The 15,114-nt window shown below is 42.3% G+C and overlaps 1 protein-coding gene across 9 annotated transcripts in view; it reads right to left on the bottom strand.

Annotated features, from left to right (window-relative positions):
• ACSL4 (acyl-CoA synthetase long chain family member 4) overlaps window positions 1-3,659 on the bottom strand; it is a 41,989-nt gene extending 38,330 nt beyond the window's left edge. For 3 of the 9 annotated variants that reach the window (XM_052813292.1, XM_052813295.1, XM_052813298.1), the window contains exons 1-2: window positions 3,542-3,659; window positions 1,354-1,444 (exon numbers count right to left, since the gene is read on the bottom strand). The gene's annotated coding sequence lies outside the window, so the exon portion shown is untranslated. The remainder of the gene's footprint in view (window positions 1-1,353; window positions 1,445-3,541) is intronic. The other 6 variants (XM_052813296.1, XM_052813302.1, XM_052813297.1 and 3 more) reach the window with 4 other exon arrangements.
• Window positions 3,660-15,114: the final 11,455 nt, after the last annotated feature.

Genomic DNA, 15,114 nt, shown 5'->3' with positions numbered 1-15,114 from the left:
CAGGATTAAGGCAAGGTTCTCCCCGTCCGCCACTCAGACCACAAACAGCAATCTGTGAGAGAGGGCCTTGGCGCTGGCAGGCTTCACGTCCACCATCGGTCATCACAGAAACCTGTCACACCACTTCCAGTGTGTGTTTTACTTTCAGTGCAATACAAGTTACTCTGCGAGTGAGTGGCCACAAAAGAAATAACCAGCACTGTGTTCAGCTTTCATTTTTATGTGCCTGTCTACAGGGTTCAAGATTTTGAGGAAACATATAGCTACTAAGAGTATCAGCAGATTATGGGCAATCCTGATTTCCCTCCCCCACCCCCAACCGAAAAAAACAAGGAAACAAAAGAAAAGCAATAGCAAAGTATTAATAATTCCTATCCACCATGAAGCATAGCTCTACTAGCAGAGGAGAAATTCTTACGCTTTCCCTTGGGCCCTTCTGTACAGCTAACCAATTCCACTAAGCACCTTCCAAACGAAGATGTGACAGAGCAATCCCAGTTACAGGGAGAAGAGGAGGTAACTTTGGAACAAAGATGAACACCAAAGCAGTCACTCTCTAGCTGCTGTAGAATGCAGGAAAATTAAACAGCATAGCCAACTTTTGAGATGTGCCTTCCACAAAAAGGGTGGAAGACATCGCACCATGTAAATAACAATCTAATATATGAACAAATGGAAAAAACCTATAAATTTTCTCAGGAAATTGCTTCCCTCCTTCAACGAAACTTCCTTCTCTCCTGAGAAAATACATGTCCTGAAGCACAGTGACCACAAGCTTAGTTGCGTATACAATGAAGATTTCCCTTAATAATTAACTCCAACTCTTTTTTTAGCTTAACCAATTCCTTATTCAGAACAGTTTTCTTATAAACAAGCACTCATTCATCTGTCATATTAACTACCTAACTCTATTAATCATTAACTTCAACAGATTTGGCATGTTTACTTGGCTCAGGCTACTGTTTAATATTTCATTTGGGTATTAACTTCATATAAAACAGTGTAATAGGCTGCATCTATTTTACTAGATATGTATCTTTACATCACTTGGAATGTATCTGTATCTAATGCCTTGCCTTAGTGATTTGTTCAACAGTGGTTTCTCCAGTTTTATAAAAGGGCTGAAGCATAATCCTCATGTTAGAAGGATGTGTCATCCACTGAACACTGGTAATTTATTATGCTGAAAATTTATAGCTGCTGGTAAGTGTTAGATTATTCAATCAGCAGACAACAGGCAACACTGTCACTTGTTTGCACAGTATATGTTACAAATAGCATTAAAGGTAATACATAAGTAAAGTTTACACGAGATGCAAATACCCAAATAATTAACACATCATGAAACCTTACCACAGTGGGGTTCTTGGGGGGCGGGGGGGGGGGTTGTCTTGTCTGTTTCAAGTTTATACAGTTCTGTAGTTTAAACAACAATGAAGGGGAACTGGCAAATACAAAGAAATGAGAGGCAAGTTAAGAATACATTAAATAATTTCTAAAATAGCTTTTATGTGGAAATATTTAAGGCTTCTGTAGATCTGTATTAAAACACAAACTTTGCATCCATGCATGAAGAACAGAAGAAAGAAAATGAAACCAATCTTTCTGAAACTGTGGAACATTGCTAATTCTGTCTCTTGTTTGGGAGAAAAGATTGGTTTGGAGATTTATTTGTTTAAAATGTAAGATTTTCACATCTTAGGAAAAAAACCAAACCACCCATGTCTTTCATCATTGCAATTAGTCTGAGATGACAAATCCCAAAGATTGAAAAAGTAGAACTTAATTAAAAGTAAAAAAAAAAATCCTATGTTTCAAATTCCTATTTGTAACTTTATTTGCTAATTTTTGCACTTCAAATTGGCAAGGCTATAAATGCAAGGTTGTCTGTAATAGGAAATGACAAAGCGTGTCATATTCGTATTTTTATGCTACAACAGTCCAAGATGAAAAGAGCAACCGAGTAAGGACAGATATTATCTTTAACCTGATAATCATCTTTTACAACCATCAGGGACGACAGCTGCCCATTTACTTTATAAGAAACAATCCTTAATTTACACCAAATTTCTCGACAACCTCCATCTATATTTATTGAGCATCCTCACTGGGAAAAAAAAAAAATCGAATATGAAACAATTATGTTAGAAAAAAAGGTGTTATAGTACAAAATAGTTCAAAGGTTGCTGTAATTATTTCATTAAAGCATTAGGTAAAACAGCGGCAGTAGATAAGGGGAGGTCTGTGCAGCCCACTGTCCTTGGCCCGTGGGGTGTCTGTCCACTCTCCTCCTGGGGCGGGGGAGGCATGCAGCACACGCACACGCTCGCTTTGCAAATCAGCATCCAAAAATCCACAAAGCGTACCAAGACATTTCAGAACACCGCAAAGCGAAACTCATCTCAGGGGAACGGGACAACAAAAATACTCGACCGGCTGCTTGCTTTACTTTTAACAGGTGCTCTTATGACGTGAAATCGAAAAACATGCCCTGTGCGTAGTGTTGAGCAACGAATCACGCTTTCCTGGGTTCCTGCGTGTGCTACATCAGCATCAGACCATATCCTGAGCCCAACCTCCTTTTCTGCATCTAGAAGGAGGGGGCGGGGGGGGCTCCGAGGGAGGAGATGGCACTGTGGATGTCTCGGGCAGGCCCACGAAACCCGCCGGCTCCCCGGGAAAGCGCCGAGGAGCAAGTCAGGGATGCTGCGAAGGCACAGCAAGGAGCGGGGAGCGAGCAGCCCTTCCTCCGGGACCGCTCAGCCGGGCAAGAGGCAGGCGAGGGAGCAGAGGATCCTGCTGCCGGCCATCAGCCACGCAGCCACAGAAAAAGACGGGGAACAAGGCGGGGGGGGGGAGGCGGCACTGCCCCGAGAGCCGCGACAGAGGCCAGCTCGCGGGGAAGGGAGCGACGGACGGAAAGATGCTCGGGGAGCACCCCGGCACCGGGAGGAGCCTTACTGCAGAGATCGGACGCTCCCGCGCAGGTTTATTCTGGGTAGCCAGCCCGAGTACACACACACCCACACCCCCCCACGGCCCCCCCCCCCAACTCCGCACTGCCAGGCGGTCGTTCCAGTGCCCGCCACCTGCTCCCGCGCAGGGGCCGGTGCCAGCTCCTGCCCCGGGGTCTACCGCGCTCCCCCTCCCGGCACCGGGGTGCCGAGCCCGGGCACCCCCCCCCAGCCCCCCGGGACCCATGCCCGCGGCTCCAGGGAGTCTGGGAGGGATCTGACCCCACGTCACCCCCCCCCCCCCCCGGCGGCTCCTTCCCTCAGCTGACCCGGCTGCCTCCGCCCAGGCTGCTGCCCGCCTGGGCGGTCCCACCGCCGGCGCGGGGCGGAGGACGCTCCGGCGGGGAGAGCCCGCCCGGCGCCCCGATCCCTTCCCCGCGGGCAGGGCGACCCTCCCTCCCGCCCCTCACCTCATGCCAGACGCTGCCGGGGGGGTGGTGGGGGGGGGGCAACGAGGGGAACCTGTCTCGTCTCGTCCCGTCCCGTCCCGACCCATCGCCGCCTCCCCGGCCGTTACGCGCACTCACCTCACCCCGCCGCCTCGTCCCGGCGCTGCCGGCGGAGAACGGGGCCGGCGGCTGTACCGGCCGCTAAAATGGCTGAGGGAGCGAGCGGGGGGGGAGAGGGGAGGAGGAGCGAGCCCCCGCTCTGCCGGCTCCGCCGGCCAATCCTCCCGCCGCCGCCTCGGTGACGCGCCGCCGCGGAGGAAGGGGCGGGGGCGGGCCCGCAGCGAGGCCGCCGCCGGCTGAGGAGGATGATGAGGAGGACGATGATGATGATGAGGAGGAGGAGGACGATGAGGAGGAGGAGGAGGAGGAGGAGGAGGAGGAGGAGGAGGAGGAGGAGGGGGGGGGGGGGGGGTCCCAGGGCGGCAGCGGGGGTCGGGCCGCCCGCCCGGCTCCTCAGGAGCGGCTCTGGCCGTGACGCCCAGCCGGGCCGGGGACGCGGGTCTGCGAGGCGTCGCCTCTGAGGGAGCCTGAGGGGGGAGGAGGAGGAGGATGTGGCGGGAAAGCGGGCTGCGAACGGGGTTTAGGCAGAGCTCTGCTGCACCGCGGTCCGCTCTACTTTGTTAGTTTTCCAGTGGGGCTCGCAGCGACAGCCAGACCGATGGGCACACGGCAAAAACCGCTTCGAGGCCCAGCCCCAGCCTCCCCGCTGTGGTTAGGGGGCTCGAAGTGGACGCAGTGAGGCGGCGAGGCCCCATCGTTCAGGCCGGACCAGAGAGCGTGGGGGTTTGTCAGCCAGTTTTGCCTCCTGACGATCTGGAGACCGCCAAGCTGAGTCGGAGGCCTCTACGGTCTAACTCGGAACACCAGAAATGGGTTTCAGCAGCAGCAGCGCTGACGAGAGCGACTGGGATTACTCACAGCGCGGTTCAGAAAGCCAGAGGCCACAAATATCTCTATGATTCATGCAAAAGTTTGCCAGATGGTTTTACGTGTTTTGGAGTCTCGGGCTGCTTCATAAGAGAACTAGCACAAAATACCCAACTTTTGACGAGATACAGAGCCGCTTCTTAATAACGTGTAAAGGAAGAGGAAACGTTTCATGTTCCCTCTGCACCGAGCAGAAGTCCAGCACGGTCCTCCCCCAGCCCATATGGAGTGGGACAGAGTGTGAAAAAAGCAAAATTACAAAACAAGCCAGAGCTGTATTTGGTAACAACAGTTTGCTCCTATAAAAGACACCACCTTGCAGGAGGCTAAAATTTCCTCGCAACAACTGCATATGCAATGTGGCTGTTATATTTAATAGTTCTCATTCTTGGAGAAGCAAAAAGTGCATCACTTCCTTGGATGGAGGCTGAACTGAATCACTGTGTGGGTTTTGCCTTGCTCGGGCTATATGAATTTTAGGGCTCTCCATTATTACTCTCGCTTTGTTCTAATTTGTTTCAAACCCCATTGTTTGGCTTAATGTCAAAACATCATCAAATAATCACTAATGAGAGGGCGTGGATTGTGCAAGATGCCCAAAGGCATGTCTGTTTTATGCAGATTAAATATTTTTTTGATCTAACCTCCCTGTACTTAGGGAACATTAGGCAAACAAACTTGCTAGACCTTTTTTTTCCCAACTACAACACCAACACATTGGCCTATTTTCTAAATCTTTCTCATAAGCAGTAAATGGGTAAGAGAATATATTGGTAATTTGTTCCAACTATTTTGCACTTCCTATAGTCTTAAGTTTTGAATTAATTGAGCTTGGATTTACTGTGATGTGTCCCGCCAGCGCGTAAGGAAGCCCGTCTTGTGCGTAAACCAGCTAGAGCACTGGAATGGCCGTAGTGGGTCAGAACAGTGACTGAGTTAGCACAGTATGCTGTTTCCAATGGTGGCTGGTCATCTCCTGGGTAGATAACGAACTGTGCAGCTCAGAGACTTTTAGCTAAAAGTAGTTTATTTCTGCTCTTGATAGACAAATTAAAGGAAGACAAATCCGATTGCTTTCTTAATCCATATAAGCTTTTGGCATCTATGGCTTGATGTAGTTCCACAGTTTAACTTCACACTGTGAAAATCACTTCTGTATGCTTTGAGCCTTCTGTCTGGTATTTCCATTTGATGTCCCTTGACTTTTGCGTTAATTAACTGTGAATTATCATTCTCTCTTAACTGTCTCCAGGCCACTCCTTGTTCTGTAGATTTGTACCACAGATTCCTCGCACTACTACCTCATTCATCTCTCTTCTAGGCTGACAAGTCTAATGTTTTCCAGGTGCGGTTTCATAGTACCTCCAACAAATTTAAGTTGGAGCTTCCATCTCTCTACCTCAGACTGCATGTTCTTGCTCCCACCAAGTGCTCCAGGTTGTGCGCTCCTACTAAGTGCAACTCTTCCCTCCCCTCTTCCTTTATGCCCTCCCTCTTGGAGACCTCATCAAGCCATGGGACCTCCTCATCAACCTCTTCTTGGCCCTGGACAAGCTGGCCTTGCGTGCCATAGCAAGGAGCTCAGTGGGAAATCCTGGTGCCGGCGGGGCTTGTCCACTCACGTCCCCAAGCTGGGCACCGCTGAATGACATCCAGGTTCAGTGGCATCGTTGGGGGTGCTCAACAAAATGCTTTGTTTGTTTCAGAAGGATGAACATCTAAGTCAAATTAATGATTTCAGCAAAGTTGGAAGCAAATTTTGGTTAATTACAGTCTAAGGAAAAAATATAACCTGTCAGGTTATCGTTAGAAAAATGAGTCCTAAAATTAAACTTCCTACGGACAGGGTATCCAAGTGAAGAGTCAAATACACCTTGTTCTGTGGAGGCTTTAGAAACAGCACTTTGGGAAACCTTTCGTGTAGCTACAGGTATGCAAATGCCTAACTGAATTACGCAGGATTTACTGATGTAGCCGTTGCTCTTTTATTTGTCAGAAGAAATAGTTATGTTTAAACTAGTTCTTTGAAAGCTTTGAAACATTCTTTTCTGAAAATGAAGCAGAAACAGATTTATTTGCTCTCTATAAATAAAGGTATGGTCAACTAGCAACACCCTAAGGATAAGTGGCATGCTTCCAAAGCCTTCAAAACAGGTAGCTAAGAAAAACAAGCCTGTTGTCACGAAGCTTACGTTCACTACAAGATGTCTGAAACACCTTTGCAAACATTTTAGGAGTCCACAAACAAAAATTAAAACTGCCTTTATATAACAGTATGTCACATTATCTTTAAAACCAAATCTGACTGAAAGGATTCTCCTTCTCTCTGCTTCGTATCTTTCTGGTAAGAAAAACCCAGCAATGGGTTTCTCTGGAAAGTGATCAGTATAACAGAACTTTCCAGACAGTGGAATTGCTCTGTACCAACGCTAATTTTCATCCTTATCACAGAGGTCAAAAAGAAGCAAGAGAAAGGTGTGTGGAGGAGAGACCAAAGTCAGTCTAGAAGGTCTCTGGTTTTCACCCGTGATTCAGGGCAAGCTTGCAAATAGTCAACAGCTTCTCACCTCATTCCTGGTATCAGCAAAGGGATTGCATAATGTTAGCACTTCTAATCTAAGTAGTAAATCAATACTTGGAGCCTTGTGGGTTGTTTATTTATATAGGAGCAGTGACTGCTGAAATCAACTATTTCCTTGATGCAATCCTGTTTCTTCACAGAATGTGCAGTTAGAATCAAAACAACAGAAGACAAACTTTGTACACAAACTTTGCCATTTTGTAGCAAGCACTCTCCAGATAAAGTTGCCTCGGTTTTGTCTCAGGCTGGGAAAGTTTTAACATGTTCCTTTTTCTTTTTTTTTTAATTGTATTTCTGCTACTTCTCAATAAACTTGGAGCACATCATGAAAAAAAAAAGCTGAAGCATGTTAGACCTCCACATTAACCCTGCTCATCAAGAGTAACATACTTTTGTTCACTCCAGGTCTTTTTAAACTGACTCTCAGGTTTTAAAAGAAAACACAACAAAACCAACATAACAGTCAGTCATACACATTTGGTGACACAAAGGATTATTGATCTCTCCAAGAAAGTGCATTTCAAGGAGGAATTTCAAGTAGGGGGGAACTGAGGGATGGCCTATCAAATAAAGGGCAGTGTTTTAAGAGAAGGGGCCTACCTCCAAATGTATGAATTGTTTTGTTCTTTGATGCTTTTTGTTCAAGCTAGTTCCATTCCCTTCTTACTCTTACACATGAAACCAGACTGGAAAATTATCTGCAAATCTGTTTGGAACAGTTGTCATAAAATAACCAATTTCTATATTTTACATAAAGAATAAAAAAATCTTTATCACATCTAGTATCTATAGCCAATATACTGGGCCTTCTGGGGAAGGAGCAGGGGGAAAGTAGAGACAAAATTTGATAGGTGTTCTGAACTAAAAAACTTTGATCAATTTTGTTTCCCTGATCTACACAAATATCACTTCTCTTTCTGAGTCATTATGTAGAAAATGTACAGCAACTTGCAAGCATTACGTAATTAAATCTTTGTTTTAAGCCATGTTCCATGCATAAAATAGAAACATGTACCTGCTTGCAGACATAACATTTGTATTCTGTAAAAACAGCACATTTATTACCTGCTCAGATTTGTGCAGAGTTTAGAGCTACTTTCTCTTCCAGAGGTAATGCCTGACAGTAACTTTCTGCCTGCTTAGGCAGCAAGAGACAACTTGCTGTAGTATTACCCAGGTACCTATTATGCCCCACAACACCTAGATATCTGCAGCATTTCAGAGACTGTGATGTACTCAATTAATTCATCGGACACAGGAGGCTGCACTACATATCAATATGTACAGCCCAATAGGCTTCGAGTTTCCATAGCCATGATAGCACACATATTCATGGGGTTGTGCTTGGATTTTGATTCTCTCATCCAAGGGAGCACCTAGATATTTAATGATCTTGGGTCAAATCAGCACTTCATAGACAGTACCACTGAGATCGGTAGGTTTGCACACTACATAAAGTCAAAGGAGAATGCAGTTTCAATGTTGTCTTACTGTACAATTTATGACAAAACTGAAAAGCCCCATCAGGAGCAGAGCTTTAGAGTATTAGATCCTAAATAGGATGCTGTATGGACATGGAATTTCTGACTGAAGAATATACATCTTAGGAAAGGAAAGCAGTATTGACAGAGGTATTTCTGATCTATACCATACTAAATCTAGGGAAAGATTTGGCACTCTATATTAAATTTTGTTGGTGCAAACAGTTACGTGTCTTATTAGTAGAACATATGCAACTGTACAATCATTAGATGGCTGTACAAAACAAAGGACCTAAAAATGATTTTCTGGACTTTAGAGGGAACTTTGAACAGTCATTACAAGGAGGACTTCGAGTAGTTCTCACATAATGAAATATGGTCTAGTGCTGCCTAGAGACATTCAAAAGAAAGAAAATAAAATGCTTTAAAAAGGAAATGTTTTCTTAATTTTTTACAAGATCCAGCTTAAAGCACACAACCACAGTTAGCAATAGCCACAACAGGCCAGGCTTACTACAAAGAGCCCATTAGATTAGGTTAGATTATGGCTAAAAATATGGCTAAACAATTGTCTTCTTCCGGTGTATTCCACACTCTTCTCATCAGGATCTCTTGAGTCGTACAATTTCCTTTAAGGGAATCATCACATTTCAAACACTATGCTGCCTTATTTTAGTATGAAACCATTTGGGGAATTCATTAGAGCAAAGACTAAAATTCAGTGAGGATCTTGACCTCAGTAGTTGTTCTATTTACATATGCCACGGCAGAAGCTTGTCTTGACAGAAACAGCAAGGCCAACCTCCTAATCAATACTTCTTTCCATAATTAATTTTTTTTATTTAGAACCTAGGTAGCAAAAAAAAATTACTTGTTCACCTTAACTTTATTCCAATTCGTCATCTGAGCTCAATTTTTATAAAAACATGATACTCGATCAAAAAAATCATACAAGTCCTAACCATGTAGGTCTGTGGGCTGGCTGCTACTTCAAGTACATTTCTGAGAAATATCTAACAGGCAAGTACAAACAATATCCTCTGTTGTACTCCCATACAAATCATTCTCACAAGGAGCAGTCGCATGTGCATGTATTCCTCTGAATTTGTAATGTAAGAAGTAACATTGGTAAGATTAGAATGACTCAACTTGTTGCTTATCTGTTTGTAGTCATTCCTGTAAATTTTGGAGGCAAATATACATCAGCAGATTTACATGAAGGACAGACATGACCTTGTGTCCAAAACATGTTTTGGTGCATGAAGGAATGCTTAGTCATTTTAGAATAACTGGCTCCCTATGTAACAATTTAACTATTACACAAAGATTAAATGGTGTGTTTCTTTGTTTATTGATGTTTCATTTCTTAAGGCAAAAACCATAAATCAACTCATAATCCTTAACACTGACAGACTGCAAGCTCTTTTCTATACTTATTCACGTAAAATCACATCTAAGACAAATTTCTGAAAATAATTTGGTGATAAATTGGCAATCTACTTATGCCAGTCTTATAAAGTCGTCTTGTTATTGTGAACTCCCTCATGTGATTTTTTTTAAACAAACTGTAAATGACTCTTGGAACAACTGTTTCTATCATTATATATCCCTACAAGAATCAGTACAAACCGATCCTGCTTTCATCAGGTATACTTCCTTTTTGTTTCAGATGTGCCCAGAGGGTAAAGTTACAGAGTCACAACACAAAACTCCAGCCCAGGGACAGAAATATTGTATAGGCTTTAACGCAAGTAGGTAGCCTTCCAGTCTTAAAATATTCTACACATACTGTCTAAATTACAGCAAGCTGCCAGTCTGCCCTGACATGCTCCAGCAGTTCTGCTTCAGCATGTTCCTGAACTTGTAAGGGAGTCCTTACAAGACAGTCTTGTGGCTTCCATCCTTTCTGTCATGATTTACAAGATGGAGTACCTATAAGAATCTCATTCACCCAGCTTGTCAAAATGTCAGGATTTTGCTGGAATTCAAATTATGTTATTTTCATTCTGTCTTTGCAGCAAAACTTTCAGTCATATCTTGATTTTTCTAGCACAACCTCTTTCTTCAGAGGCTGATTGATCACTGCATTGTTTCCCATCAGTCCAACAGAACTGCCTCCACAGCACTGTGGACCATTGAAAAAAGAACACAAATTCCAGGAGAAGAGCCTTTTAAAATGTTATTTATGGACAGCTTGCAGTAGTGGTACAGACCCCCTCAGCAATTGAACATATTACACTGAACAGTGTAATAAATGTGTATGATTTTTTTTTTCTTGGTCACCTTTCAGAAATCACCCACAAAACATTCCCCACATAATCTTTTATCTCTCCAATCCACATATGTTTATACAGGCTCTTGCTTACATGGGCAAAGATGCCAGAGTAACCAGTTCTCACATTTCTAGTAGCATTTTTCAGTCAAAAAGTTAACATTTCCTTTGCATAGTAGCCTCATTGTCAGAATGTTTGGGTCTAAATTGATCTGTTTCCATTCATAAACATTTGTGGTACACAAAATGTCTATCCATGAAAAAAACAGAAATGACATACAAAGATGAGAAGTACACCTTAACACAGTGTCTTTCAAAAAGATAGTTGAATTCTTACCTTAAAAAGTACTTCCCATGAGATCAAGGATTTGACTCAGTGCTCAGATCTGTAACATAAAAGCACTTTTAATGAAGAGTCCAGGTGAACTTCAAACTTTAACGCTATGGTAAAGTTAACAAAACCAGGACTGTTTTAAATGCTTGCACTTGTGACATTGACTTCCCTTTTGCTGTTAAAACAGAGGAGAATTCTACTTACACAATCAGTTTGTCCTATCAGTAGCTGCTATCTACTTGTCCATGTTGTTCCTCGGGTTTACGCTTAGTGTCATATATGTAAGAAATATTTCTAAGAGAATATTTACACAATACTTCTAATGACTATGCTTTCGTTTCTGTCAGTAGTTCTATTATGAGTTGATTCCTTGAGTCAATTATTTAATTGATTCACATGACACTATATATGCAAATTGTTCAGAAAAATAATTGTTATTGTTGTAGTAGTTACAGAAGAGGTAAATGCTTGTGAATGAAACCTGGTTCGGAATATTCGCAGACACTGGAGTTGGGGTGGGGAATGGCTGCATTCTGAGGTCTTCTCTGCTCCTGCTGCTCTTGTACTCAGAATTCAAAACTGCCTGAAAGCAGACACCATCACATTATCTGTAATGATATCTAGCTCCAAAGGCCAGCTCAGGTATCAGTATTACACACAGCTGACAAATACCATGATAACAGTTTCTTTTTGTTCAGGTGAATAGTATCACTTACAGACCGATTTTCTTACAGGACAATGATAGTTAAGAAAGATGATGCTGGGGGAGTTTCAGCTTTAGCCTACCTTGCCTAGATAATTTAACTTCTTCATTTATATACAATAGAAGCATCTTCAAATAAAAGACTTGTAGCAGCTTGAGAAAATTAGAAGGTAGTGCAAAAATAGGCAGGGTAACAAAAGGTACATTATATTCACTAGACAAACAGCCTGAGCAATTCCATCTCTTACCAAGTTTTAAAATATTATTTTCATGACTTCTTCGAACTATATCACTAGGCTTACCAAGAGATGTTACTCTTCACAAACTTTGCCTTGCTTATCCCCTCATTATCAAGGCTACAAACAGCACTATGGCTATTTCTTCTTTAAGCATTATTGATCGGTATTTACAGTAACACCCTTCAGGAGAAAAGTCAAGAGTAGCATAAGTTATAGGCCAGGACAATGGAGCACAGCAGTGGTAGCACCTTTCCTCTCTTCACAGTTTAAGTATCAGTTCGTTCTGCCTGCAGAGGTTGTTCAGCAAGCTCTGGAAATCTCAAGTGCAGAGTATGTAATGGAGGACTGTGCTAATTCTCAGAATTTAAAGGGTTGCTTAAAACAAAGCAGATATACTTCTAAGACGTGTTTTCACACCGTATTTATGTATGTTATGGTAAGCTCTGAACTCCCAAAATACCAGCTACACCTGTCTTGGGCTGGTGTAGTAATTTCATTCCTTCTTACAAGCAAATTTCTCATGTTAAAAAGTAAATTCTGTGATTTGGAGACTTACAAAGCACATAATAGAACATAATTTCACCCTTTCCCCTTTTTATCTCTGCTGTCTATCAAACTTTGTTTTATATCTGAACACACTCCCTTATAAAGTAATTTACTCTTGACTATTTCTTTTTCTTTATGAATCCAGCCTGCAATCTGCTTCCATTGAACTTAACTGCAAGCTTCCAGTACCGTCACAGAGTATATGTTTTATGTCCATGTTCACCAGAGCAGACCTGGCTGGCTGGGAGGAGCAGGCAGACAAGCTTTGCAATGCTTTTTGTGCAGTTGGAGTGCAAACAGTTGGTTTTAAATGTTACAGAAGTGTTAAAACACCTTAAGCGGAAAGCTTGTCAAGGCAATTAATCAGGAAAGACCATGACTCAGCAGTCAGGTCCAGACCAGGGCTCCTCCTCTGCAGGACAAAAGATGTTGTCTTGTCCAATGACAGAAGAAGCTACTTGTTTATACTGACACAATTCCAGCATCCCTGGGGTTTTTTGTTTGTTTGTTTGTTTTTCAATGAACTCCAGAAAAAGCAAGCATTAGCTAGAGATCGTGGGTAAAAGGGAAAAGGAAGTCCAGCAATGTCTTTTTAGATTAGAAACCTTCAAATATAAATAAAGGAACAGTGCAGGTGTTTTAGGCTCCCATCCCATGAAAGCACCACTGGAAACAGGGCTGAGGCCACAGCCATGCACAGCACATCCATACTCTGAAAGGACTTGCATTTGGACTCCTATCAGTGAGTAAATGTGAACATTAAATCACTAGAGCCTATTTTCAGAGATGTTAATGGGAAATATTTTAGAAAACTGTACCTGGAGGATCTGGAAGAGACAGACATAGTTTTTAGGTAGTATGTATGTATGTTGGATAGACTTTGCAAGCTACATTTCATTTATCTTTCCATAGCATAAACCGATCTTTATTCATCTGGAATTTTGGCGTCACATTTGACTCCTAAGAGACTTTCACTCAATGATTCATTCTTTGGGACACAGAACCTTTCTGTCAGATAGGCTGTCTTACTTTCAAAATTACCTGTTAATCTAGCCAAGTGGGGGGTTATTCCCTAAAATTAAATCATGTAATTCATATTCCCCTGGGAAGCAATATCAAAGAAATGAAAGAGCAGAAAACTTCCTGATTCACCTTCCTCTCATCACCAACTGCAAATCTAGATTGCTTTCAGATTTTAACCCTGTTATGTTATCCATTAAGGGGGAGAAAAGGAAAGCGGGCAGCAACACCACCATGCTTTAATGAGCTGTGAGTGTAGTGATTGGCATCAGTAATCTCCAAGTTCTGCCACTAAAATAAACTGCTTATCCTTTCAATTTAGGGGTACCGGTAGCTCAAAGATGCTGTGAAAATTAAGTAGCTAATGTTAATAATAAAATTTAAAGATGCATGAAGTAGTTATTACAATGTGGACTGGGGAGAACACCCACTCTTGTGAATTGCTTACACAATTGATCCGGTAGCTTTTCTCCTTAGACACTCGGGGAGACAAGGACTCAAATATCATCATGCCGAGTATGATGTAGAAACAAACCAACAAGAACAATGAGATAAATTGGATTGCCAAAATCCTCCCATTGTATTTTACTTCTAAAATTTTGAAGGGCAAATTTGAAATATTTTTGATGACTGAAAGTGGAGTGACATTGCTGACATGGCTGAACACTACAGAACTGCAGTAGCTATCTATTCTGTTATCAATTCATTTTTATCTCATTTGATCTGATTGTAATTATGTGCCATTCCAGTACCAGTCTGAATGATACTAGCATAAACCATGCTACTGAGGTTTGCTCTTCTCCTAATGTCTTTGTTCAGTCTATCCACAGTAGTACTGATGGCAGCCAAACATTTAACTATATGTTTTCACAACAGTGCCGGCAATACCTTGTAATTCCAAGTACCATCTTTTATTGAAATTCTTCTTAGTATTAGCCCATGAAGTACACAAAACATAGAAATATTGAAACATCTCTGACTTTTTTACCACAATTAGGAAGTCTGAAACTTCAGCTTGAGCATTTGACACAACGCTGCTAAAGAGAGAGAATTAAAAGCTACATCCTTATTCAATGTTACACTGATGTTCACTTCCTTTCCCAGAAATGGCTGACCACAGGAGAGAAAGCCTATAGACTGAAATACTGCTATGCAGAATAAACAATTACTCCTATGAACAGCGATCTAAGGAAGCCTACCTGTTGTTTTTTTTAATAGTTTTGAATCCTTAGCTCTTTTTCTTCCACGGAGTCCTTGTTTAATAAGGGCTGACCTCTCATTGCACAACTTGTGCTGTGAATATAAAAGATCATTTAATATTATTCAACATTTCCATGATAAACCAGGTTGCCATGTGACTGTACATGCAAATCCTGTATATCTGCAATTTTGACCCAATATCAAATTCTTTTCAAAAAAACCACATTGATCTCAAGTTTAAAAACACTCTCAGGCCTTTAACTAGGTAAGTCACATGTAGCTGTTTACACTGTTGACAGAAGTTATCTGATGAACTTCAGCCCATGCAAAGGGTTAAAAACAATAAAA

The sequence above is a fragment of the Harpia harpyja genome, chromosome 18 (assembly GCF_026419915.1).
Source record: "Harpia harpyja isolate bHarHar1 chromosome 18, bHarHar1 primary haplotype, whole genome shotgun sequence".
Taxonomy (NCBI): domain Eukaryota; kingdom Metazoa; phylum Chordata; class Aves; order Accipitriformes; family Accipitridae; genus Harpia; species Harpia harpyja.
Note: the sequence above shows the minus strand (reverse complement) of the source record. Positions and strands in the feature narration are given on the sequence as shown.